The following is a 26711-nucleotide window of genomic DNA, read 5'->3' on the forward strand; positions in this document are numbered from 1 at the left end:
TTGCCAGGGAGGGATGAGCTGGCATGGCATGGTGAAGTAGTGCTGAGGACCCAGCCCTGAGCCCCCAGCACATGCCACTGTGGCACAGCTGATGCCAGGCAGAGCAGCAGCACCCCGCTTTATCCTTGCAGCAACCCATGAGCAATGATTTAGCCCCTCTGAACCCACCTGGCTGTAAATCCTGGCACAGCCAAGTCCCAAACATTCATTTTTGAGGCACAGCAGTTTGTGTCATCTCAGCATTAGCATTTCCACTCTTATTAATTAATACTTGTTAAACTGAGACTAAAAATAAAGTGCCCAGCTCCTCATCTCAGCTGAAGCCTCTTTGCCCTCGCCCAGCAGCAGGGCTGGGCTGTGGCAGCCTCAGCACCCACTGCTCCCTCTTTAGAGACAGAAAGGAGGGGAAAAACCCATCTCCAAAGGGGCTGTTTTGAAGCAGGAATCCTGCTAAAGCAGAATTCACCCCTGTCTGCCCAACCTTGGTGGGACAGGCTCAGCTCCTGCTCCTCTGCTCCTGCCTGGGAGCAGCAGTGGGGTGATGGGGATGGCAGCATGCACCAGGTTTAACCTCCCTCTCTCATTCCACCTTCTGAACTTGTTTATTTTGCTGCTTTTCTTTGTCTTGCAGGGCTGGGCTGGCTCAGTTGCACATCCCATTTGGAGCTGATTTCCTTTCCCAGGCAGGACTCCCCAAGGAGGGCTCACATCCAGGAAGGCAATGGCCCAGTGTGGTGGGCACAGGTGGGTTTTTGTGCCTGCACATGGGCAGGGATGCCACTGCTGCCTTCAATTACACCTGCAGGGCAGCAGGTGCTGCAGAAGTCCCTTTTTCCTTCACACAAGTCCCTTTTCCTTCTGCTGCTGCCCATCAGCATCCCTTTGTGTGCAAAGCCAGTGGGTGCCCAGGTGGGTTAGTGGTGCTGCTGCTGGAGCTGTGGAGGAGAGAAAAGCCTGAGACTGGGGTCAAAAAGGCTTTTGGGGAACCCCAGAGGTGAAACCATCTGGGTTTGTGCATGGGTAATGGTGCTCCCCACCACACTCAACCAACAGATAAACCCATTGGGCTCTGTGTTTCCTCTCTTCCCAATGGCCCAAGCTCTTGGGTCCCCATCAGGCCTCAGCTAAGCACAGCAAGCAAAGTCTCAGCATGGGCTGCTTCCTCTATGGATCCCATATGCTGCCTGTGGATCTAAAGCACCCAACCCTATGGCACAGTGTGCTGCTGGTTGGGTGAGGCTGTGCCAACTGTGTCTCCCCAGTGTTACTGCTGGGAAGGCAGCCTGGGCTGCAATGTTTACCAACATTAATAACAATGGCAGTGCTGACAATTGATTAGTTAACCTTTATGAATGAAAACCCAATGCCTGCAAATGTGTGGCACTGCAGGAAAGCCCTGAGTTACTGATCTGTGTGAGTGAAACCACCAAATCCTGCAAGATCTGGCCATGCCCTGAGCTGGGGTGCTCTTCCCACAGCTTTTGTTTCCTAGAAAAGGCCAAACTCCAGTGGAGCAAAGTGGGAGGGCAGTGTGGCATGGAGCCAGGGCCAGAGGGGCTCTGCCAGCCTGGGCTGTGAGAGGAGAAACTGATGCCCACGTCCCCTCTGAGCAGGGCTGGGTGCTGGGGGCAGCAGCACTTGGTGATGCAGCGTGGCTCACATGCATGGGGAGTGAATGTTAATGGTGCTGAGCTCCTGGGAGAGATGATCAGCTGCTCTCTATAAAGCAGGGAGGAGAAGAAAGGAAAACAACTCCACAGGTTAATTCTGTTGATTAAAATCAGGCCTGGCCAAACCAACCCCAGAAGCAGCTGCTTTGGAGCCACGGCTCAGCCCCAGCCTGGCTGCAGCCACCCTCCAGGCTCAGCTCTGCTGAGCTGTGCTCCTGCTTTTTCCCCTAAAGCCAGCAGCTCCCTGCACAGGGCAATGTGCTGCAGCCCACGGGGCAGGATGAGGCCCCTGGGCCAGGAGGGACCTCTCCAACCTGGCTGTGAGCATCCTGCCCTCATCTTCATCTCTGGTGGCTTTGCTTCACCCAGGTTTACCTGCCCAGACAGCAAGCTGGAACACCCAGAACTGTGACACTCATTTCAATGCCAAAGATGTTGAAAATATAGTGAAGTTGAGGGCTTTTTATTTATTGGCTTTTCAAACTTCCTGGACTTTGAGCCTTTACAGACACGTTTTTCTCCCCAGTGCTCTCTGGTGAGGAAGGCTCCAAAGCTGCTCCTGCTCTGGAAAGAAGGCAGAGACTCAGCAGTGCTCACAGGACTCCAGGAGCTGCTGCTTTAAAGAGAAACCCAGCTTTAGAAAGAAAATAAGGTAAGAGTTTGGGAGTGAGCTGTGGTGCCACGAGCCAGAGCAGGATCCGGCCCTCCCGGAGGAGCTGCCAATGTCCCGTGAGAGGGCCGTGGCTCCAGAGTTCCCAGGGCAGCTCTGGGGGCACAGGGGACTTCCCTGGTGGCACAGAGGGACTTTCCATGGCTTGGAGCACTGTGTGCACATGGGGTGGTGCAGAGCAGGGTGCAGGGGGCACAGCAAAGCCTCCAGGGGCTGTGATGGGGTCGGGAGCTGCAGCAATCCCGAGGGGGCAGCCGGGGCTGGGACCCCTCTGGATGCCCCACTGTGCTGCACCCCACCTCGCTCTGCTGCACCCACAGCCATCCCCTCTCCCTGGCTGTGATTTCATTTTGATCTCGGGCTGTTTCCCTCCCTCCTCCCTCCTCCCCCCTCCCTCGCTCGGCTGCCAAGTCCGCAGGTTCCCGCTGTGACCTTGAGCTGCTTTCTGGAGCCGCTTGTGTGGGTTTCTTAAAGGAGCCGTGAAGGATCCCACCAGCCCCCTCCTGCCCCCCTAAACCTCAGCCCAGACAGGCACTGGGACCCCCCAGGGATGGGGGGAGCTGGGAGTGACACCAAGGGCATGAAAATAGGGAGAGTGTGGAAGTGGTTAATGCTGTGAGCCACTGCTGAGCCGTCCTTGGTGCGGTGCCTGGGAGCAGCACCTTGCCCACAGCTTACTGGAGATACTGGAGACACCCAGAGGTGCTCCCAGAGTCCACCCTTGGCTGAGCATCTCTTGATCCTGGGGAGATGCCTCTGAGAAACAGCTTCTGCAAAAGGGTTCCCAGGCACCAGACCCAGCCCTGGGTGAGGGATGGAGTAAATCCCTCACTTGCTTGTGGCACCTGATGCTGGTGGTGGCATGAGGAGAGGGAGCCTGGTGCCAGCATCAGGTGGTGTTTGGGCTAGTGGGATGCAGCCACCACCCAGCACAAAGGCAAGTTGCTGGTCTTCATTGGCAGTGTAGTGTTCCCCAAAGCCCCACAGCCTCCAGCCATGGCAGGGAGAGCCTTGGAGGGAAGGTTCCCCTTCAAAGCTAAGCTAAGGGGCACACAGCCCCCACACACAGGGACCTGCAGGGTGAAGCAGGTTTCCTGGCTGCAGCACATGTGTGTGTGTCCACATGTGTGTGCAAACACAACTGTGGGTGTTGTGCTTAAAGCCCAAATCTCACTAGCAGCCCCATGCCCCAGGGCAAGCCATGCCTGGAGTCTCTGTAGGGCAGAAACCTCACCTCAATTCCTTCAAGCCCCTCAACCCCTCCCAGGAAAATCCTCTGGGTTGAAGCCAGTGTGGGATGTGTCTTGGGCTGAGACAGAGACTGAAAAGCATCTCAAAGTGCACACAGCTCCTGTGTGGATGTGCACATGGAGACATGCTCCTGGGAGCAGAGGTGTCCCAGTGCATGGCCCACAGAGCTTTTCAGGTTTTAAGCCATGGCTTATCTAAGCTGCCCAGGCTGAGGTTTCAGGCTTGCTTGGCCAACCCAGGCCATACTAAAAGCTTCATCAGCTGGAGAGGACCCCAATCAATAAGTGCCTTCAAGGCAAGTAATAAAACTTTGAAATTATGCAGGCAGTGCTCAGTGCTCAGCAGCAAAGGCAGTGTTTAATTCATGGGGATGCTCTCAGGGAACCAGGGAGTGGGGTCTTAAATTAGGGAGCAGGAAGAAGGGGCTGCACTGCTGCTGTCTGCACCACATGTATGTGCTTGGATGGACATGGAAGATGCTGCAGTGCCAAACCCACTGCTGAGCCTTCCTTGCTGAAGTCCCTGAGAGCAGCACCTTGTCCACAGCCCACTGGAGAGACCCAGAGGTGCTCTCAGAGCTCACCCTTGTCTGAGCATCTGTGGGAGATGCTGAGCACACAGCATCACTTGCTGCTGCCTTGCAGGTGCATGGATCAGCCTGGGGACCCCAAAACCAAGTGTTACCCTGGGAGCTGGGACCATGGAGCCCAGGAGGGGATGTTCTCAGCCACATCTATTATAGATGATTCCATATGCAGGGTTATAGAGCAGAAGGGGTAAAGGATAGTTCTGGGAGGCACTCAGGAGGGCTCATGCCTCAGAGCACACCAACAGCTGAGGGGATGAAAACCTTGAGATTTCCCTCTATTGCTATAGAACTAAAGGTCACATTAGGACCACATGAAGTCAACAAGGCACCAAAATTCACAGCCCAGCAGCCAGAGCATGCTCAGGAGCCCCTGATCCTGCTGAGGAGGGGAGAAACAGGCCTCAAGTTGCACCAGGAGAGGTTTAGATGGGAAATGAGGAAGAACTGTTTCTCTGAGAGGGGTGTCAGCCCCTGTGCCAGGCTGCCCAGGGAGCTGGGGGAGTGCCCAGCCCTGGAGGGATCCCAAAGCCATGGAGCTGAGGTTCTGAGGCCAGGGGTTAGTGGTGGGCTGGGCAGGGTGAGGGGAGGGCTGGGACTGCAGCAGCTTCAAAGGCTTTAACAACCCAAATGATTCTGTGATTCTATGAGTCTGATTCTCCAGCTCATCTGAGCTGCTGGGGCTGATTCTCTGTGCAAAGAGCAGGGTCTGGCCCTAAAGCACTCAGGGCTGAGGAGGCAGTGGGGGGAGGCTCATGCAACACTCCCACCACCCCTGGGACAGCTCAGGAAAGCCCCAAGCTGCATCCCAGCCGGTGTGAGGACACAGCCCAGCCCCACACTGCGAGGAGGAGGAGGAGGAGTGAGGGAAGAAAAGAAGAAAAATGAGTTTTGCTGGTGGCCCAGCGGTGTGGGGATTGATCAGGCAGGCTGGTGTGTGTGTGTGGAGCTGCTCTGAGCCTCATTCCCCACTGCCAGCTCACAATTATTGGAAAAAACCCAGCGCTGCTGCTGCACTGAAATTAGTTATTGATCTCTTGTCTGGGTGACGAGCTCAGAGCTGGGCTGCTGGGCTGCTCTCCCCACTGCCTGCCCCCAGGGCTGCCTGCACTCACCCCTCTGGGGCTCAGCATCCCTGGGCTGGCCTGTGGCTGGAGGTGACCAGGAGGCAACCACAGCTTTTGGTGCTCACCCTGCCTCCAAAGCTGCTCCCAAAGAGACTCATAGAATCACAGGATTGGTTTGGGTTGTTAAAGCCCTTGAAGCATCTGCAGTCCCAGCCCTCCCCTCACCCTGCCCAGCCCACCACTAACCCTCAGCACCTCTGCTCCACGGCTTTGGGATCCCTCCAGGGCTGGGCACTCCCCCAGCTCCCTGGGCAGCCTGGCACAGGGGCTGACAACCCTCTCAGGGAAACAGTTCTGCCTCAGCTCCAATCTCAGCCTCCCCTGGGGCACCTTGAGGCTGTTTCCTCTTGCCCTATCACTCCTTATTTGAGAGAAGAGACTGACCCCCACCTCACTACAAGTCCCTTTCAGGTAGTTGCAGAGCATGATTGAGGCTGCATGATGTCAGCAAGAGGGAAAGGGCTCTGCCCCCTGCAGGATGGGGTCCCCAAGTGCTGACAGCCCCCCTTTGCAAAGCTTTGCCCCACAACTCTTGCCAGGATCCCAGTCCCTGGGGTTGGGGTCAGGGTGTCCTGAGAACTTCTCCACCTCCTCATAAACATGCCCATCACAGAGAGAGATCAGGCAGCAGGAAATCAGGTGGCCAGAGAGGTTTTGTTGTCTGGAAGCACTCTGCACATCCCTGGCTGGCCCAGCATCTGGGACAGAGACACCAAGGGAGCTGTGGGACTGAGGCAAACAGCTTCTGCCCATCCCAGGGACACTGTCACAGCTTCAACAACAACAAATGGGGTTTATTTCCTTGTATTAATCCCTGGTGTGAGGCAGGAGCAGCAGAGGATGTTCCAAATAACCCTGTTTTGCTCCAAACATGGGCACCAGAGAAAGGCTTTGCTGCAGGGCAAAGCCAGGGGTTGGTTTTCAGTGGGTTCCTTTGGAGTCTCACCTTTGCTTGGAGCTCATTGAGGTGTCTCTTTTGCACAGAGCAAAGGTGTCACTAGCAGGATTGATGGTTTGAGCCTGGCACTGGCATCTCATGGGGGTTGTTTGACTTTGTTACAGGCTTTTTCCCCACCAACTTGTTGCTCCAGAAAGCAACTCCCTGAAGCAATCTCCCCCGGGGTGTAATTAAAGAGGCTTTTGGGATGTAAATGAAAAGCCTGGTGATGGGTTCCTGGGGCCCAAAGATCTCTGCAAAACCCCCATAACTTTTGCTTGAGCTTCTTCTGTGAGCTCCCTGCAATGGGGATGTGGCCAGTGCCCCTCTGCCTGCAGGGTCCCTGGGTGTAAACTGGGTGCTGAGTGTAATTTGGGGGTATCCCAGGGGAGGAATGAGCTGGTGGCACTGCCCACATCCAGAGCCTGCTGTGTGCTGGTGGTGAGGTGCCAGGAGAGGACATGATGGGGACAGGGTGGCAGGCAAGGGGGAGAGTTGCTGGAGGCCACAAAGTGGCTCCTGGGGTGTCCCCAAGCCCTGTGGCAAGGGGCACAGCCATCTCTCACCTCCTGCCTCCCTTGCAGCATCCCAGGCAGGGCAGGCCTCTGTCAGCATGGGTGTCCCTCGGGGTCCTGGCCCCTTCCCCAGCCCTGGAAAAAAGCCTGGGAACAAAAGCTTGTGGGATGCAGAGGCACATCCTGGATGGGCCATTTGTTTAGCCCAAGGAGGAGGTGGAGAGGGGAAACTGCATTTCAAAGTGTTTCCCCTTTGTAACACCTCTGCAGCCCCCCTTTCCCCCCAGTGCCCTCTGCATGGCACTGGTACCCCTCTGGGAGGGCACCAGCTCCCCTCCAGCCAGCCCCAGTGTCTCTGCTGGGGAGGGAAAAAGAGAGAAGATGGGGAATGGGAAAAAAGCAATTCCAGCCCTGAGGAGGGAGCAGATCCCTGCAGGATCCCTGGGTCAGCCCCTCTGGGCAGGGGAGTGAAGGATGCCCCAGCTCCAGGGACTGACTGCTGGGCTTGGGAGCTTGGGCATTCATGGCTGTGTCTCCATTTCTCTCCATTCTCACAATTACACTGGGCTGAGGTGGTTTTTTTGTGTTGTCCTGAGGCTGCATCAAAACCTGTGCCTGGCCCCTTCCCAATGTGCCAGCACTCAGGTCACCCTCAGGCTGGCAATGCCCTCACAGACCTGCCTGGGCTCCCTGGGCAAGAGGAGAGCACTGGGAGAGCTCTGGCCACCTACAGTCATCCCCAGGCTGCTTTTGCCTGTCCAAAGGGACATGCCACATCCATTGCCCAAAGCTGGGCACATCCCTGCAGACACACCCTCCATGCCTCCAGCCCTGGCCTGTGTCCCAGGAGCCTCTGAGGGCTGTTTTGGTGTTTCAGCATTCTGAAAGCATCCATTCCCTCTCTAGCCAGGCAGGGAGGCTCAGAAACACCCACTGGCACCTCCTCCAGAGAAGCAGTTTGCAACTGGACACTCTCCCAGGAAGCACCATGAGAGTCAGCCAGAGCAGCCCCAAACCCCTTCCAACCCCAACAAAGCTGAGATGGGCATCTCAACCATCCCCTGACAGCCTCCAGAGCTTTGCAGAGATAAAGGGGGGAGAAAGGTGGGGGTCACCCCATCCCTCTGGAGGAGGCTGAGCTGGGCAGATGGAAAGACCAAATGATGGCTTTGCAGGGGGCCTGGGATTTGTTTGAGCCATCCTTGTCTCACTGAGTGACTTCGAATAACGGATCCACTTGAGAAAATCACCATCTGCTCCTGGCCAATTCCACAACCAGAGGGAAAGGTGAAAGAAACTCAGTGCCTGTATTGAGCTGCTTGGCCCCAGCTCTCTCAGCAGGGTCAGGCTTTGTGCAGCTCCCTCACAGCAAGTGGGGAAGCAGAGGATGCTTTGGGATGAGCAAAGAGCAGAAAGTGGCAAGAGGTGAGGCCCTGGGATGCTGCTCCCACAGCAGGGCTGTCCTGGCACCCTGGCTTTGGTGAGTTGGGCAAGAAGCCAAAAATCTCACCAGATCCCTTCTTCTTCTCTTTTCTTTCCCCCCACCCCCCATCTCTGAACGTTGAGCTCCTCCTGCTTCCAGCTGGGCTGGAAATACCACACAAACAGATGCTCCAATGCAGCAAATGTAGTGCTTTGAACCTGGGAAGAAATTAGACATGAAAAATAAATGCAGGGCTTTGCAGTGCCAGCCCCACCAGCCAGGCTGGGGATGAGGCTGAGGGCAGCTGGAAGAGCCCTTGTACCCACAGCCCAGCCCCCAGAATCATCCTCCTTACCCTCAGCAAGGCAAACCCATCTCAGGAGGGGCTACAAGTGCCCCCTTGCATCTCTGCTCAGCCACACCTGTGAGCTCAGCAGCCCTTCACAGCTTAGCTGGCTCATTTTTATGCCCTTGCAATGAAGAGGGGGATAAATCCTGGTGCTTCTGAGGGGATTTTGGTGGGGGAGAAGAAGCCTCAGTGCCTGGTCTTGCAGGTACAGGAGGAGCTGGGGAGGACTTGAGCTGGATGTGGCCATTTTCAGTGGCCTTTTGCTCCTGGCAAGCCCAAAGGCAGGGTTCTGAGGTGCCTGACACCAGCACCACCTCCACTCCTCCTCCATGGCTGAAAGTGATTATGAGGTTTCTCCATCCACCTTTTCCTCCTTGCTGGACTTTAACTGGGCACAAGGGTGTGTTTGGCACCAGAGGACATCACTCAAGCTGGCACCTTGGCTGACATGGCCACCTTGTCCTAGCACAGCCCTCCCTCCCCAGGGATGCAGCCCCCAGCTCAGCCAAACAGCCCATCTCCAAGAGGCTGTGACTGGTGTAGGGGTGTTGGTGTGAGTTGGTGTGTGTTGGTGTGGCTGTGCTGGTGTGGCTGTATTGGTGTGAGTGCTCCTGTGCCCTCCTGTTCATGTTCCTCAGCAGGTATGAGGTGGGCAAGGTGCTGCCCCAAACTGCTCCTGTATCAGTCACAGAGAGAGGAAAATGACTGTGACCCAGCAACCAGGGAGCCTCTGGCTGGGGGTCTCAGTAGGGAGGGGACCCCCCACGATGTCCTAGGGAGCCCCACAGCCAGATCCCCACAGCACAGCATCCCTGAGCACTCCCACAAGCACAATGCCCAGCAGAGCATCCCTGAGCATGGCCACAAACACAATGCCCCAGCAGAGCATCCTTGAGCAGTCCCCCAAGCACAATGCCCAGCAGAGCACCCCTGAGCACTCCCACAAGCACAATGCCCAGCAGAGCACCCCTGAGCACTCCCAGAAGCACAATGCCCAGCAGAGCACCCCTGAGCACTCCCAGAAGCACAATGCCCTAGCACAGCATCCTTGAGCAGTCCCCTAAGCACAATGCCCAGCAGAGCACCCCTGAGCATGGGCACAAGCACAATGCCCCAGCAGAGCATCCCTGAGCACTCCCCCAAGCACAATGCCCCAGCACAGCATCCCTGAGCATGGCCACAAGCACAATGCCCAGCAGAGCATCCCTGAGCATGGGCACAAGCACAATGCCCAGCAGAGCACCCCTGAGCACTCCCAGAAGCACAATGCCCAGCAGAGCACCCCTGACCACTCCCAGAAGCACAATGCCCAGCAGAGCACCCCTGAGCACTCCCAGAAGCACAATGCCCAGCAGAGCATCCCTGAGCACTCCCACAAGCACAATGCCCAGCAGAGCACCCCTGACCAGTCCCCCAAGCGCAATGCCCAGCAGAGCACCCCTGAGCACTCCCACAAGCACAATGCCCAGCAGAGCACCCCTGACCACTCCCAGAAGCACAATGCCCAGCAGAGCACCCCTGAGCACTCCCAGAAGCACAATGCCCAGCAGAGCATCCCTGAGCACTCCCCCAAGCACAATGCCCTAGCACAGCATCCTTGAGCAGTCCCCTAAGCACAATGCCCCAGCAGAGCATCCCTGAGCATGGGCACAAGCACAATGCCCCAGCAGAGCATCCCTGAGCACTCCCCCAAGCACAATGCCCCAGCACAGCATCCCTGAGCATGGCCACAAGCACAATGCCCAGCAGAGCATCCCTGAGCATGGGCACAGGCACAATGCCCAGCAGAGCATCCCTGAGCACTCCCCCAAGCACAATGCCCCAGCAGAGCATCCCTGAGCACTCCCCCAAGCACAATGCCCCAGCACAGCATCCCTGAGCATGGCCACAAGCACAATGCCCAGCAGAGCATCCCTGAGCATGGGCACAGGCACAATGCCCAGCAGAGCATCCCTGAGCATGGGCACAGGCACAATGCCCCAGCAGAGCATCCCTGAGCACTCCCCAAGCACAATGCCTCAGCAGAGCATCCCTGAGCACTCCCACAAGCACAATGCCTCAGCAGAGCATCCCTGAGCACTCCCACAAGCACAATGCCTCAGCAGAGCATCCCTGAGCACTCCCACAAGCACAGTGCCCTGGTGTGTGCTTCACCCCAGCTCAGCTGCCATCGCTCCCTGTGCCATCCTCCTGGTGGTTGGGGGTACCAACCACCTTCCTCCCAGGCACGGGCAGCTCTTGCCCAGCACGGTGAGGGACAAGTGCCTGGGCAGCCCCATGCTGAGAAAGCCCGAGGAAGAGGAGGCCGAGGCAGGCAGGGCAGGAGCGGGAAGGCGAGGCTGAGCGAGGGAGAGGGAGCAGCAGTGTGTTGGCCAGGCTGTGCGCGCCTCGCTGTCAGCCCGCTCTGATTAACGGGCTGCCTTCCAGCTCCGCGGCGGCTGCGTTCCTGGCAGCAGAGCCCCGGCATCCTGCCGGAGGAGTGGCTCCTCAAAGGTTACATTTGCACAATGTGCCGCTGGAAAAGCCGCTGCCAGAGGTTGCAGAACGGCGAAGGGAGGGGGGGGGAAAGAGCCGGGCGAGGAGGCAGCTCCGCTCCCTGCTCCGCTCAGGCTGTGCAATGGAAAAACCCCTCTGGGGGATGCACGGGGAATGATGGAGTTGTGTCCCCTGGCCCGGCCCGGTGGGGATGGAGACAGAGGGATGGGGTGGTGGTGGGACACACCCCCAGCCCCACAGCGCTGCTCCGGGTCAGCCCCCATGTGGGGGGAAATGAGGCTCCCCCCACTGCATCGCTCCTGCACCAGGACGGGCTGCCCGGGAGGGTTTGGCACTGGCCATCCCCAGGCTCCCACAGCTCTGCTGCTCCCACGGCTCTGCTGCTCCCACGGCTCTGCTGAGGGGAAAGTTCCAAATCTGGCAAAGAATTTCCTTCAGTGGAGCTTCAGTCCACACCACAGGGGTGTATGGGGTAGGCACAGCCACGATTGCATACACACACACACACACACACACAAAGGCTCAATCCCAGTTTTCCCAGCCCTCCTACCCCTTAACTTTTAGCCTAGGGATGTTATTTTGGTGTCTGGGAAGTCCAGCTCCCTGTGGGATCCTTGAGGCCACCATAGGTGCTTTCTGCCACACAGCATCCCCTAAAAAGCTCCATGCACCTCAGCCAGCACCCCTCTTGCACCAGAGCACTCTCAGCACCCTCCAGGGCAAAGCCCTTGGTCCTTCCCTGCACAAGACCTTTCACCCTCTCAATTTTTCCTGCATCTCGACCTGGTCACCTTTTTGCCCCCCTCCCCCAGCTGCAGAGGAAGGGTCAGGGCAGCAGGGCCAGCACCCAGCCTCACCCCAGGATGCTGGAGCCAGCTCACTCTGCCTTGCAGGAGCCAACATTTTCCTTTTGTCTCCCTGGTTTCCTTGGTTTCAAGGTTTTTCTTTCTCATCGAGCCCCTAATTAAAAACAACAACAAAAACCAAACCCAGGGAAGATTCCCAGGTTGGGGGTGCTTGGAGGGGACAGCAGCTGCCACTGCAGGCTCTCTCTCCTCACTACAGGACCCAGTGGTCTTGCCCCAAAAATCTTACCCCTCCCTTTGTGCCAGACCCCAAACCTCACCCTGTCCCCCTGCTCAGCATCACCCACAGCCCCAGTCCCCACCATGCTGGGCTCTGAGTCCTCCCCCTCTGCTGTCCCTGGCTTCCCTCTGTGCCTGTTTCCAGCAGGGTTTGGAGATAAGCTTCCAAATCAAGGCAATGTTTTGAATCCCTTGGTCTTATCAGCCAGCATCCAATGGCATTCCCCACCCACCCAGCAGCAGGGCTTGGAAGATGATCTGAGGGTAAAAGGGACCCCAGATATCCAGATCAGTCCTTCTCTAAGATGAAAACCTACCCCACAGCCTGGGGCATTACTGCACAGGGCACCAGTGCCTTTGGGAAACTATTCCCCAGGGCCAGCAGCATTAATGCAGCCACAGGCATGAACACAACCAGAGAACCACACCTGGATTTTACCCCTGGTTCTGCTGCTGGCCCAGGGATGACCTTCAGTGAGTTTCCCTTCCCTATGCCTATGTTTTCATCTGCTCTTCCACTATCAGATGGGCCCTTCCTAAGCCTGGTGATGCTCTGCCTGATGAGATCTAACCCCAGCCCAAAGAGACCCCAGCTGATTTCACATCACCTCCCACAAAAGGGTCTGCAAACAGCAGCAGCTCTGGCTGTCAGCAGGTCCTACAGCCCCCAAGCACTCACCAGAGCCAGCACTCACCAGAGCCAGCACTCACCAGAACCACCTCCCACCAAGCCCCCTCCCTCCTAGCTTGGTTTTATGGCATGTCTGCAAAGCCCTGAATATATGAACCAGCTGCTCCCAGCCCCCAGGTGCTGCAGGGAAAATCAGCTCCTTGCAGGAGCCTCACCATGGGCTGTCCCCTGGGGCTGGCTGGAGAGAGTCACAGACTGTGGCTGGGGGGACTTAGAATCCTCCAAGGAGAAGCAAAGGGGAGTAGCACCAGTGATCATAAGATCATAGAATGGTGGGGTTGGAAGGGCCCTGCAGAGCTCCTCCAGCCCAGCCCCTGCTAAAGCAGGTTCCCCTGGCTCAGGGGCACAGGAACGTGTCCAGGTGGGTTTGGAAACCTCCTGAGAAGGAGCCTCCACACCCTCCCTGGGCAGCCTGGGCCAGGGCTCCCTCACCTCAGCACCAAAGGAGTTTCTCCTTGTGTTTAAACAGAACTTTCTGTGTTCCAAATTCTGTCCATTGCCCCTTGTCCTGCCATTGGTCACCACAGAAAGAAGACTGGCCTCATCCTCTCTACACCCACCCTTTAGGTACTGACAAGTGTTGCTGAGGTCCCTCCCCCAGCCTTCTCTTCTCCAGGCTGAACAGCCCCAGCTCCCACAGCCTTTCCTCATCAGAAAGATGTTCCAGATCCTTCATCATCTTGGTAACCCTTTGCTGGCCTCTCTCCAGCAGTTCCCTGTCTCTCTTGAGCTGGGGAGCCCAGAACTGAGCACAGACTCCAGATGAGGCCTCACCAGGGCAGAAGCCTCCTGATGGCAACAGACTTGGCCCCAAAACATCCCTCCAGTTGCCTGGAGGCAGAAACCAACCCCAACACCCAAACACAGAGGATCCCCATTAGGGTTCAGCCCTGGTTACTGGTGGTGGAGGAGCAGAGAGAGGAACACAAATGGCAGCCGTGTCTAGCTCTCACTGGTAGGATCTTGGTGCATGGGACAGGGGCTGCTCTGGGATGCAGGGAAGGCAGGAGGTGATGTGTCAGACCCTGGGCACTGTGTCCTGCTCATACCTCAGCACAAGGAGCTGGCTGAGAGGGAGGGATGGCGGTGAGGAGAGTGATGGTGCAGCCCAAGCAGCACCCACCTGTGTGGCAAATCCATCCCTGAGAGCATTGCAGGAACCTGGCACTGGAAGCAAACTTGCCCCTTGGTGTAGAGCAGATGTTTTGAAGAGCCTTGCTCTCAGAAACCTCCACTGCAAGCCCCATTGCATGCAAAGAATCCCAACACCAAAGCCCAGCCAAGAGATCCAGCTCTGGGGGAATCAGAGCTGGCTGCAGCACTCAGCATCTACAGCTACGGACAGCACGGTGGCTTTGGGGGACAACTGTGTCACTCCTTCTGGGAGCTGCTGGGGTCCTCTGCCCTTCACCCTGCACTCTCTGAGCCAAGCCCTGCCTCAAGGATGAGGTTCCTTCCTGCCCTTATCCCAGACAAGGTCTCCAGCCATACCAAAACCCCCTGGAGCCCGTGGAGCCCTCTGTTGCAGCCAGCACAGAGCTGCCTGGCTGCGTGGGCTTGGCTTTCCTCCTCCCTTCCAGCTGTTAAATTGCATTATGGACAGTTAAAAATACAACACATACTTTCCTAATGTGGCTTTTCCGTGGTAAGCACAGAGCACAGCCACCACTGAGGTGCTGGAGGTCACAGAGAGAGCTGTGCCTCTGCCTGCTTCCAAAGGCTTGGCCCCAAATGTGGGTCCCAGGGGAGGGAATGGTGTGGCCCCAAGGCAGCTTTGGCCTCAGATGACTGACCCAATGGGCCTCTCTGCCTCTTGCCTCAGTTTCCCCACTTGTAAAGGCATTTATGGGCCGTCCCCTGTGCTGAGATCTCACATCCACCACAATTCCTTCTTGGGCTTGCTTTCAGACAGGGATCAGAGGTTATTAGAAGTCCAGGGCTGAGCTAGAAATGATGTGTTGATAGCATGATGGCAGAAAAGGCTCATTCCTGAGTGTGGTGGCTGCATGGCATCCCATGGAAATGCCAGGGGGCACGGGGGCAGTGCTGGGGGGCTGAGCTCAGCCCCAGGCTGCAGGACACCCATGGGCTGGGCTGAATCCCTCACCCTGGGCAGCAGCACGGGTTCTGCTGAGGGCTGGGCTGGCTGGGTGGCAAAACCATCCCCTTTGGGCTGGCCACAGAGCTGGAAGGAGCAGCCTCCATCCCCAAGGATGGCTGGGAGACATCCAAAGTGTGGGCATGGTGAGGGGAGAGCAAAAGTGGCCTCTGTGGGAGGTGGGAGAGGCAGCCACCCTCCTCCTGCCCCTGCTACAAGGGTGAACACGCCCGATAACAAACTCCCATCTTGTGCTGACTTCTCTGGAGGGGACAACTCAAGATGAGCCCCAGGGGCTCCCCAAGGCTGTACTGGTCCCCATCATCATCCAGCCCATCCTCATGCAGGATGGATGTCCCAGCCCCAGCAGTGTTGGGGTGGCACAGAGCAGCACAGACCCCCAGCCAGGGGCTGCCATGTGAGAAAGCAAGGAAGGAGTTAAATCCCCAGCACTGCCAGTCCCCCCTCCCCTTCTGCTTCTCTGCTAACTTTGGGAGGAAGGGAATAGCATAAAGGTAAGAGTGGAGGAAGGAGAGAGGAGACAGATGAGAGAAGGAGCGAGGAGAGGGGGAGCGGGAGAGAGGAACAGACGGCAGAGAGGGAGAGCGTGGGGGGGAAGATGCTGACGCTTCTGCTCCATCTCTGCAAGAGGCAGATAGAGGGGAGCAAAGGGGGGGTGAGAAAAAAAGAAGAAGGCAAAGACCAAGGGAACATGGGAGAGGGAGAAGGAAGGAGCTGGAGCGAGGGAGCATGTGTGAAAGTCGCAGCGAGAGAAGGGGCCTCTTTGATTCCCCGTGCCTCATACCAGACAGTGTCTAGACTGCAGCAATTATTGTCAGCTCAGAACACCCAGGCATTGCCATTTCAGCTGAAAGGGAGCTTAACAAAGAGCAAGGAAGCAAAAAAAAACCCCTAGGCAGCCGTCAGAGAGCTGGTGTCCTGCAGCACAAGGGGCTCTCCCCAGGGCCCCCATCGCCCCCCGCCAGCCCCAGCCCCAGGTGCCCTCGCTGGGGGGAGCTGAGAGTTGAGGCCACAGGGTGAGAGCTGCTTCTGGCCCAGCCCTGGTGGCCTTGGCTTGGTTTGGGGGCTCAGCGAGGCCAGGTTATGGGGCTCAGGGCAAGGGGTGCAAGGCTGAGGGGGATAAAGGGCTGTTGGGGGGTGGGAGGTGGCCCAGGCTGTGAGGACCCTCAGAGCTGCTTCCCAGGGCAATGCTGGATGGTCAGACTGACACCCCGGCCTCAGAGTGGAGCCCAGGGCATGTGCATGGCTGCCTGGAGCAGTGGGCATGGGAACCCCAGAGCTGGGAGCCTTCCCCATGCTCAGGGACCCCGATGCTGCCCCAGCAGTTCCCTTGGGCTTTGGGAACTGGTGGAAAGTCAACTCATCACAGGAATAAGAATCATCCTTCCTCTCCAGCCCATCTCACCACCACCACCAGAGGAGCTGCCCTTTCCCTTCTTGTGCCCTTTGCCCCCTGAGGGGCTTTTGTGCCTTTGGAGGGAGGGAACTGATGCCCAGAACATGCTGGTGAGAGCCAGCTCCAATGACCTCAGAGGACAAGGAGATGAGCTTGAGGGCCCTGTCTTCACCATGCCCATGGCTTTGGGGGTGGTGATGATCCCCCCTCACTCTCTGTGGGGCTGCCCTGCAGCTGAGCCCCTCTGGGAGCATCCCCAGCTCTGGGGCTGTGCCACCCATCAACCTCCTCCACTGCCAGATGGCACCAGGGACCATCCCCTGTCCCTGCAGAGGCTCCTGGGCAGTGTGCAGGGAAAGGCAGCCAATCCCTCCACGTACTGGAGCACAGCTCAGGTTTAATTAGCACTTTTAATACTTGGGAAAGAGGTGTGAGGGAATACCCAGTGGGTTGGACATGTTTTCCTCACTAGCAATGGGGGCTGGTGGCAGGGAAGCTGATCAGCTCCAGCTCACTCAGCAGGGATGGGTGACATTGCCCTGGGGTCTAAAACATGGCCTTGGTGACCCCCCCCCTTAGACCCTTCAGAGCAGGAGCAGCTCTGACAAAAGGGGGTTTGTTGAAGCCCCAAGCAGTGGGTGTGCTCTGCCTGTGTGAGGGTGCCCAACCTGACATTAGTGCAGCTGAGCTGCTTGGCCTCCTCCCCTCTGTGCCTTTGGAGAGCAGCATTCCATGTTCTGGCCAGGTCTGGTCATGGCTGCCAAATCAAGGGCTTCTCCTCCCTTGGGTACATGGCACTGATGTTGCTGCCAACCAGAGGAGATGACAACACAAACCCCACAAAGCACCAGGATGGCAAAACCTGCCCTGGCAGGGACTCACCCCCTCGCTTTACCTTGGCTGCCTGTGGTATGTCAGCAGAGATGATGCTGTTTCCCAGAGCTGGCAGCACTTCTGCATCCCAGGGACAAGGCTCTGCAGCTCCTGCACCCAGGGCTGGAGGGCACAGCCATGCAGGACACTGAGTTTCCAACAAGTCTGAGTGCTGCAGGGAAATAAACAGCTGACATGAGCAACAGAAGGTCTTCACCTTGTGAGCTTAGGCCAGAAAGTAACCTTCAAAGGGAACTTTTGGCCAGCTTTCATGAGCCAAGGCTGGGCCATGAGGAGCCCAGACCTGTGAAATGGGCTTGGAGAAGTGTTTCCCCACTGGGAAACTACAGCCCCAGGACCTGCTGCTGAGGCCTCTGCAGCTCCCTGCTGCCAGACTCCCATGAAGCATGGTGGGGCAATGCAAGAAGAAACACCTTGCCTTCTCCTCTGTGCTACCTCCAGTGTTCCTCCCTTGCCTTCCAGAGCAATCTGGGGAGCTCCAGCTCCCAACAACACCCATGTGAGACTCAGCCCTGCAGAGACACGGGGTCCCACCAACAGCCACCAACACCAGCCCATTGTCAGGCTCTCCAGGGGCCTCCTGCTTCCCCTCATCTCTCTGAAACAGCCACAATCCCAAGCAGAGGGGGAGAGGAGGGACTTGGGAAGCCACAAGCCCCTGTGTACGTGTCCTCTTTGTGAGTGCCTGGGAAACTGAACTCATCCCCTGGCACAAAACCCAGGGGGGCACCGAGACGTGCAGGGAGAGGCTTGGAGCTGGTGCAGGTGTGAGGCTGTCAGGGCTCTCTGAGGGCAGTGAGGATGCTCTGAGGGCAGTGAGGATGCTCTGAGGCAGTGAGGATGCTCTGAGGCAGTCAGGGCTCTCTGACCACAGCGGGGTCAGCACCAGCCAGACCTGGCACACGGGGCATCCCTGCACCCAGCCTCTCTCCCCCTTCCTTCCCCTCTGCAAAGCTGGCTGCAAATGCCAACCGCCTGCATTCCAGTTCCTTTACATTTACCCTTCACTACTTGATCTTTGTTGCCACCCTCCTTCCTTCCTTTCTTCTTCCTGGGTTAAAAATACCCGCGTTTCTGGGAAGCAGCAGCTCCTGCCTCCCTGCACCCGGAGAACAGCTCAGCCCCGGCTGCTCCGGCCCCTCCTGCCGCTCTCTCCTTCCTCCTCCCCACCCCCTACAGGGATCTGACTAATATGCTTGGGCTCTGCTTGCCAGCTCAGCTGGAAAGGAATTTAACCATTGCCTGGGCTGGAGGGAAGGAGCAGAGAGCCCAGACCTCCCCCCAGCCCCGGGAGAGGAGCGACCCCGGAGCCTTCCTCCATCCCCTGTGCTGGGGCCGGATCCAGCCACGCTCCCCTGGGTGCTGGCCAGAGCAGAGGTGCATGGTGCCAGCACCCCATGCTGAGTGGTGGTCCCAGCCCTGAGCCCCATGCAGGGACCAAGAGCCTTTCAGAGGTGTCCTGCCCTCCAGGGGCCGGGGTCCCCCTTTCCCTGGGAGCCCCTCACCCAGCCAGGGATGCTCCCCACAGGCCTCAGCACAGGGTGAGGGTGGCAGTTTGGGGTCCCACACCATGCTCCAGCCCCACAGCTGGGGTCCCACACCATGCTCCAGCCCCACTGCACTGGGGGGTGTGAGGGGAGAGCCCCAGGCTCCCTGCTCAGCCCTGCTGCAGAACAGCCCTGGCAGGAGCCAGCAGCCCCCCAGGCTCAGCTTCTCCTTAACCACAACCAGTGGGAAACAGCCAGCAAAGGGAAAGTCACACCTGGGTAAAATCCACCCCAACCCCCCTCCCTGAGGCTAAACCCGGTGCAAAATGAGCTGGTGTTTGTGTGGAGACCCACCCCCCTTGCCAGCCAGGCTCTGAGCACCAGCAGGTTTAGCAGCACAGAGGGAGCAGGAGCTGTGGTTGTACTTTAGAGCAGGACAAGCACAGCACAAAGCTGTGACCAAGGTTATCCCAGAGAGCCTGTGGCACAGGGAAGAGCTCACACCGTGCCTCCCCCCCCCCCAGCATGCTCATGTATTGCAGCAGCTCCCTCCTCTGCCAAAAACTCCCCTGGAAATCTCCTGGCCATTGCAGAAAGACTTTAAGGCCTGAAATCCTAAGTCCAGCACCCCAAAGTGCTGAGCTGAGCCAATGGGCACGGGCTGGGCTGCTGCAGCCCCCGCTGGCTCAGCCTCACTGCTCCCGTGCCAGGGCACACACTGTCCCCTGTCCTTCCCAGAGCCTGCTCTGGGAGAGCTGTAAGCACAACCCCTCGGGACATGGGGCTGGGGAAGAGAAAAGGGCAGCAGGCACAAAGCAGAAAGCCAGAGAGTGCAGGAAAGCAGCAGCCAGGGGATGACTGTGCTGGGATGCTCCACAGAGCAGGGTCCAGCATATGCCAGGGGAAGGGGGGGTGTGCTGGCAAGGAGCAAACTGAAAGAGGAAGATGTCTGCTCTGCAAATCCTCCCTTAAATGGCAGTTCTGATGTAAAATAGGGTAGGATGGAGCTCTGCTCGTTTGCAGGACCTGAGGGTGGCTCAGCGTGGGACTACAGAGCTGGGCTGGGCTCCTCTCCCACTGCCCCCAGCAGCTTTCTGCAGCCCCAGCTCCTGCAAACATCCCTGCAGAGCCACTGCCCTGTGCAGGGACTCAGGGCATGAGACAGGAGGGGGTAAGCATCCAGCTCACTCCCACCTTGGCTTTCTGCCCCAGCTGAGGAGGCTGGAGGCAGCAGGATGGATGCAGGGAGGACCTGGGAGCCCTGTGGGCACCAGGAGAGGCACAGCCAGAGCCCCTGTGGCCCCACACAGCCCATGGTCAGGGCATTGCAGCAAGGGCTGGCAGGACACAGGCTGCAGCCAGAGCAGGGCCAGGCTTTCACCATCCCTTGGGGAGCCAGGACACTCCTATTTGCTCCCTCATCCTAGTGTGCACGGTGCCTTGGGAGCCTCTCCCCAGCCCTGCCCCTGCAGCCCCTCCAGCAGCCAGGGAAGCTGGCAGGAGTGAAAGGGATTGAGCAATTGCAGGCAGCAGGATGAGCCAGGAGCCAGCACAGGCAGGATGTGACTGGGGAGTGACTGGGGAGTGACTGGGGAGTGACAGGGCAGCCGGAGGGGTGTCAGCAGGATGCAGTGCAGGGTCCATCCTGTACCTCCCTCCTGCAGATGAGCCCCAGCCCAGCCCCTGCTCCCCCACAGCAGCTCTCAGTTGTGTTTCACCACCTAAATTCTCTGTTAACAGCTCAGTGACACCATCTCCCTCGAGCACCACAGGGGTTTGCACTCTTGCCCATTGCAGGGCTGTCCCCTCCAGCCTGGGCTGTCTCTGGCACTGCCCCAGCCCCATCACCCCACCTCAGTGCCAAACCTGGTACTTCCCAAGGTTTCTTCAGCACAGACTCCATGGGAGCAGCAGTGGGAGGTTTGGAGTGATGATGGGCTCAAACACTGGCTGGACCTTGTCCTTATGCTGCCTCTAACCAGCTGTTGTAGCCCTGCAGGAAAGCAGAAAGGAGAGGAGGGAGGAGGAGGAAAAACCCTACAAGTTGTTTTGGTTTTCCCCATTCAACATCCAAAGCAGCTTTGCTGGGTGCTTCTCCCAGTTGAAGCTGACTGGTCTCCTTCCACAGGTCCTGTCTTCAGTGAAGCTGGTCTTGTCCCTCACCTGCCTGTCCCCTCTGCTGCTGTGGTCCTTGAGGGATTCACCAGCACATCCTCACCCTCCATAGCTCCAGCATGGCCAAGGAAACCCAACTCAACAGCCATTCCTGCAAGGTGACCTGCTTGGGAGGAGAGATCCAACCCCAGGCACAAGCCATGGTATTCAGTCTATTACAAATCAAGAAGGGACAGGCAAAAGTAAACCCAGGGCAATCCAAAATGCCATTAAAAACCATGGAAACCCAAAGACCCCCAGTGGGCAAGACTGGACACACAGTCCCTGGTTTTGTGGTAGCCCAAATCAGCCTCAGCTCACCCTGGTACAAGTGCAGAGGAGTCCCCATGGCACTCACCCCTTGAGCAAGGGAACTCATTTCACTCCCTCCAGCAAGGGCTCAGAGTCCAGCCAAGGTCCATGGGGTTCCTGGGGCTGCTGCAGAGCATGGGAAAGCTTTGCACAAGGGAGATGTCCTCAGGGAGGGAGTGGAAGGTGTCACCCATCTCCCCTTGCAGCCGAGTGGCTCACACAAGTGTCACAGAAAGCCAGTGCTCAGCAAAGGGCTGTAGCAGTGTCACCATCCTTCAGCTCAGTGCCCAACCCCTCCCTGCACCCAGGCTCACCTGCTGTTCCCCCCATAAGCCATTCTTTGCCCCAGATGAGGAAGAACAGAGCAAGGAGGAGAAAGATCCAGCTGTTGAGTAAAGCCTAAAGCTGGATCACCTGCTTCCTTGCCATGGAGCAAGGCAAGAGGGAGATGCCAGCCTGTCATGGAGCAGAGCCCAGGACACCCAACCCACTGCACTCCCTGCTAGATGAGGGCATCCCCACACCCCTACAGAGAGAGACATGATGGAAAAGACCTTGTTACACAAACAGCTCTGACCTTGGCCCACCAGGCGACAACATCTCAAGGGCTCCAGGATGCTGCAGCTCAGCTTTTCCATCTCTCCATGCAGGCAGGTGGGCAAAGGACACAGACACACTCCTAAAGGAGAGAAAGCTCCAAAGACTGGCAGAGAGAAGTGGGAATGCAGTTTAGCCTGAAGGCCAGGAGACATCTCAGGCCCCAGGAAGCTGTAGGAGCAAACAACCCCATCACTGCAAGTCCCTGAAACATCCCAGTCACTCTCTGGGTAATGCAATATCTCCAGTCAATGCAATATCCTCAACCAGTGCTCCAGGAGTGTCTCCATGGCCCAGAAACCATGGACATGTCTGACTTGGCACCAGCTGTGAGGGCACTTGTGCTGTGCTGTCGTCACTTGGTCACCCCCATCTCTCTATGAGCTGGGGGGGGGTTGTTTGCTTGGGTTTGGAGGAATAGTGCATTTCCCAAAAATGAGAACATTCAAAAAGGCTGAATCATGCTGAAACTCAGGGTGAGGCTGGAATGCAACAATGAAATAGCTGTGTTGGGCAGAGAAAGCTTTGAAGGTGTCAAACCATCTCCCTCCACCACTCACACGATGAACTGTGTGCTTGGGCATTTGCTGCAAGGATCTTTTTGACATTTTCCTTCCAACAAATCAAACCCATTCTTTTTTTCCTGTTCCAAAAAAAAAAATGACCTCAGTGTGAAAGGATCTCATGAAAATCAGGCAGCCCCCAGACATAACAAAACCAAACCCCTTCAGGCCAAACCAAATCTTGTGGCTTTACCTAAACCAACTGCTTGTGGGGGATTTTGTGAGCTGTTGGTTTGGTTTCCATTTTGCCACAAATCACCTCCTAAGTGGCCCAATTCCCACTCCCCAAGATGTTCCCTTTGGGCACCAACCAACACTCTCATTTTCCCAGCCCCATCAATGGACCAGGCCCACTGCCCCAACCCCCTGCTCCAAGAAGGACCAACACTTTGGTTGCCTTTGCTCCCAGACCTCTGAGCCTGCCCTGTGCATCCTTCACTTCACACCCCTGATTGTTGAAGGAGACTTAAGCCTCCTTAATAACAACTCAACAAGCCAACAGCCATCTCAGTTCTTACACTGGTAGAACCTCTTCTGAGGAGGAGAAACAGAGTCTCTTCTCAAGAGATTTTCCCTTTCCTTTCCTTTCCTTTCCTTTCCTTTCCTTTCCTTTCCTTTCCTTTCCTTTCCTTTCCTTTCCCCTTCCCTTCCCTTTCCCCTTCCCTTCCCTTTCCCCTTCCCTTCCCTTTCCCTTCCCTTTCCTTTCCCCTTCCCTTCCCTTCCCTTCCCTTTCCCTTTCCCCTTCCCTTCCCTTTCCCCTTCCCTTTCCCCTTTCCCTTTCCTTTCCTTTCCTTTCCTTTCCTTTCCTTTCCTTTCCTTTCCTTTCCTTTCCTTTCCTTTCCTTTCCTTTCCTTTCCTTTCCCCTTTCCCCTTTCCTTCCCTTTCCTTTCCTTTCCCCTTTCCTTTCCTTTCCTTTCCTTTCCTTTCCTTTCCTTTCCTTTCCTTTCCTTTCCTTTCCTTTCCTTTCCCCTTTCCTTTCCCCTTCCCTTCCCTTCCCTTCTTCCTTCCTCCTTCCCTTCCCTTCCCTTCCCTTCCCTTCCCTTCCCTTCCCTTCCCTTCCCTTCCCTTCCCTTCTCCTTTCCCCTTTCCTCTTTCCTTTCCTTTCCTTTCCTTTCCTTTCCTTTCCTTTCCTTTCCTTTCCTTTCCTTTCCTTTCCTTTCCTTTCCTTTCCTTTCCTTTCCTTTCCTTTCCTTTCCTTTCCTTTCCTTTCCTTTCCCCTTTCCCCTTTCCCCTTTCCCCTTTCCCCTTTCCTTCCCTTCCCTTTCCTTTCCTTTCCCCTTTCCCCTTTCCTTTCCTTTCCCCTTTCCTTTCCCCTTTCCTTTCCTTTCCCCTTTCCTTTCCCCTTTCCTTTCCTTTCCCCTTTCCTTTCCAACCCAACCCAACCCAACCCAACCCAACCCAAACCCAACCTTCACCTTACATCTACCCACAGCCCCAACCTCCATCCCCCAGTACCCAGCCCAGGTTCCACCATACCCAGCTCCGAGCTCACCATACACCCCTGGCCAAGAAGCAGGGTTTAACCTCCCCCCAAACCAGGCAGGTTTCCCTACAGGAGGAGAAGGTTGCATAAGTGGGGGTCAGCCAGAGAGATACCAGCCTGTGTTTCCAGCCTGTGCCTGCTGCAGAAGCAATTGGCAGCAGGGTTCTCAGGCAAAGAGGTGCAAGCCCAGGACAGCAGCAACCAAGCCGGGGTGTTAAATAGGGCAGCAAGCGCCGGCACTGCAGCGCGGCTCCTCGTCCCCGCCCCGACCGGAGCCGCTGGCTTGGAGAGGAGCAGAAATATCAGCAATTAAAGATACGTCGTGTCAGAAAAACTCGAAACTGATTAAAGTTGAAGGCTCCGTTTTCTTCTTTTCATCAGAGAACGGAATGAAAACCTGCGTGGAAAGCCGCGCTCCCCCCGTTCCCAGCGCCTGCATCCGTCCTGCTGTGTCCCTGCATTTTAATTACCGCCTCATTAATATTCATGAGGCTCGGCACTCAAGGGGGATTGCAGTCTGTCATTCTCTCTCTCTTTCTCTGTCTCTACCTCCCCCCTCTCCGCTGAATCTGGGGGGTTGGTTTCCCCCCTCCCTGCTCCCCCTTCCCAACAGTTGTGTGTTGCAGATCCCCGGAGGATGCATTTTGGGGAGGGGAGGGGGGGGTCTGTGCTTTGGGGTGCAGCTGGGTGAGGGGATGGGGGGTGGAATTCTCCCCCTCCCCTCATCAAGAGTGGCAGCCCCAGCATTCAGACACAGAAGTCAGGCTCTGGAGCATGCGTGTGGCCATCTGCGAGTGGCACGGCCTCGGGGCGTGATGGTGGCCCAGGAGCTGAGTGGGCCTGTTGGGGAGTGGGAGAGCTTGGAGCATGTGTGAGTGGGGGGGTGTGAGGAGGGGGTGCAGGGGCAGGTTGTGGGGGGCTGTGGCTGCCTGTGCTCGTGCTCATGTGCATAACTCCTGGCAATGGCCTCGTTTCTGAGTGCTGGGGTAGGACCTGCGTGGGAAGAGCGTGGCTCGTGCAGAATGGCACTGGGTGAATGTGGTTGTCCTCAGCTCCACCCCACCACCTTTCCTTAGAGACTGAGCACCCTGCACCCCAGTTCATCCTGCACCCCAGTTCACCCTGCACCCCAGTTCACCCTGCATCCCAGTTCATCCTGCACCCCAGTTCATCCTGCACCCCAGTTCACCCTGCATCCCAGTTCACCCTGCACCCCAGTTCATCCTGCACCCCAGTTCACCCTGCACCCCAGTTCATCCTGCACCCCAGTTCCCCCCCAACCCCAGCTCTCCATGCTCAAGCCAAAGCAGCCCACTGCTGAAGCAGGCGAGAGCATCGTGGCATTGCCACAGTGCCCTTGATAGAGCCACAGCCTTGGCCATCAGGGTGAAGGGACCCTAATGGCTCTTACAGGCATCCAGCAAGGGGGTGACATCCCCCTTCCCCTGTGCCCCAATTGCTGGTGCAGCTTTGCTAGATGGGGCAAACTGGATCCCATTGGATTCCTCAGGTCCATGGGTGCTGATGTGCCCTGGGAGGAGAGAGGGTAGAAAGCCTGGCTTGAGGGCACACACAGGGAACAGGCTGGTGACTGAGCTGGAGGTAAATGGATTTTCTCATTCCTAAGTTGAGCAATGTGGGGCTTTGCCAGTTCCTGGCTGCCAGGCAGGATTTAACCCTTTTCTGTATCCCTCACTGAAAACAGCGGCTGTGTGGGCAGCAGAGAGCTCACCTGGCTTTGCAACCCTGCTCTTCCTTCACTGGAGGAAACCACAGGAGAGCCAAGCTGCCTCCTCCCAGGTCCCTGTCCCCCATCCCTCCCCAAGAGACAGCATTGGAACAATGCAGAGTGGTGGGCAGGTGCCTCCCTCACCCCGTCCTGCTCAAAGCCATCGCAAAGAAGCACAGGGAGCTGCCCCATCCCAACAGCCACCAGTTGCAGGCTGGAGCCCACCTCCATTCTCCAGGCAGCCCCAGCCAGACCACAGTGCCACCTTCCTTCAGCATCTTCCTCTTGGCTAATGACACCCAAAGCACCATCAAGAACCCAAAGCCTCTTTGGGGACGGCTCCTGCAGCCCAGAGCTCTGCCTCCCCATCACCAAAAGCACCTGCGAGCAAGCTGTGGAGAGACACTCCAACTCAGCAGCTCCCCAAAGCCCCACTTGCTCAGCTCCACAAATATTTGAATGAAGGTCCCCTGGGGAGCTGCAGTCACACAGTAACTGATTTCTCCTCCTTCATTATATCTGTGTGTAATTTACCGAGGGACGGTGGCGTGTGCCTCCGTGTGAGCCAATTCCCAGCAGGACTCCCCAGAGCTCACAAATCAGGCAAAGGCGAGGCATTAGAATATGAAAGGTGAGGCTGGTCTCCCACCAAGCCTTCAGCTCACTCTTGCCTTCCTCTGCCAGCCCAGAAATGGGGTTTATTTCCTCCTGTTGCCTTTCTGGGAGAGGTGGACTGGGCCACGGGGCTGAAAGGAAGCCGACACAGCAAAGGTTTCCAAGTGAAACGTGTCACCTGGCCCTAAAATGTGACTCTCTTTCCCCTGGATGAGTAGCCTGTGCCTCAGTTTCCACACCTACAGCAAAGAGTCGTTGCTCCTTGCATTTAAGATCCCCAACACTTAGGTGGTGGAGGTCTATCAACGACAACGGGCACTCAGGATCTGTCTGTGTTGCATCTCCAGCAAGGAGGAGCTGAAGGGTAAGTTTGCCAGTGTAGTCTACAGCTTACCAGAGAGAGCTCAAAGAGTCACCAAGGAGAAAGAGAAGAGAGAAAGTGAGGCATTGGAGCCAGGACACACAACTGAGCTGCTTGGTGGTGGTTAGTCAAACAGGAGGTGGGAGAGGCTGGTCTTCAGCAGACCCACCTCAGTCCAAACCCAACCCATGGCCAAGCCCA

General features: G+C 57.1%; 1 long non-coding RNA gene across 1 annotated transcript; it reads left to right on the plus strand.

Annotated features, from left to right (window-relative positions):
- Window positions 1–681: 681 nt before the first annotated feature.
- Window positions 682–21054, plus strand: LOC133627292 (uncharacterized). The gene is made up of 3 exons (XR_009820059.1): window positions 682–744; window positions 2197–2322; window positions 20825–21054. It is a non-coding gene; the product is annotated as an uncharacterized LOC133627292 (long non-coding RNA).
- The last annotated feature ends 5657 nt before the right edge of the window (window positions 21055–26711 follow it).

Source organism: Colius striatus, chromosome 19 (assembly GCF_028858725.1).
Source record: "Colius striatus isolate bColStr4 chromosome 19, bColStr4.1.hap1, whole genome shotgun sequence".
Classification (NCBI taxonomy): Eukaryota; Metazoa; Chordata; class Aves; order Coliiformes; family Coliidae; genus Colius; species Colius striatus.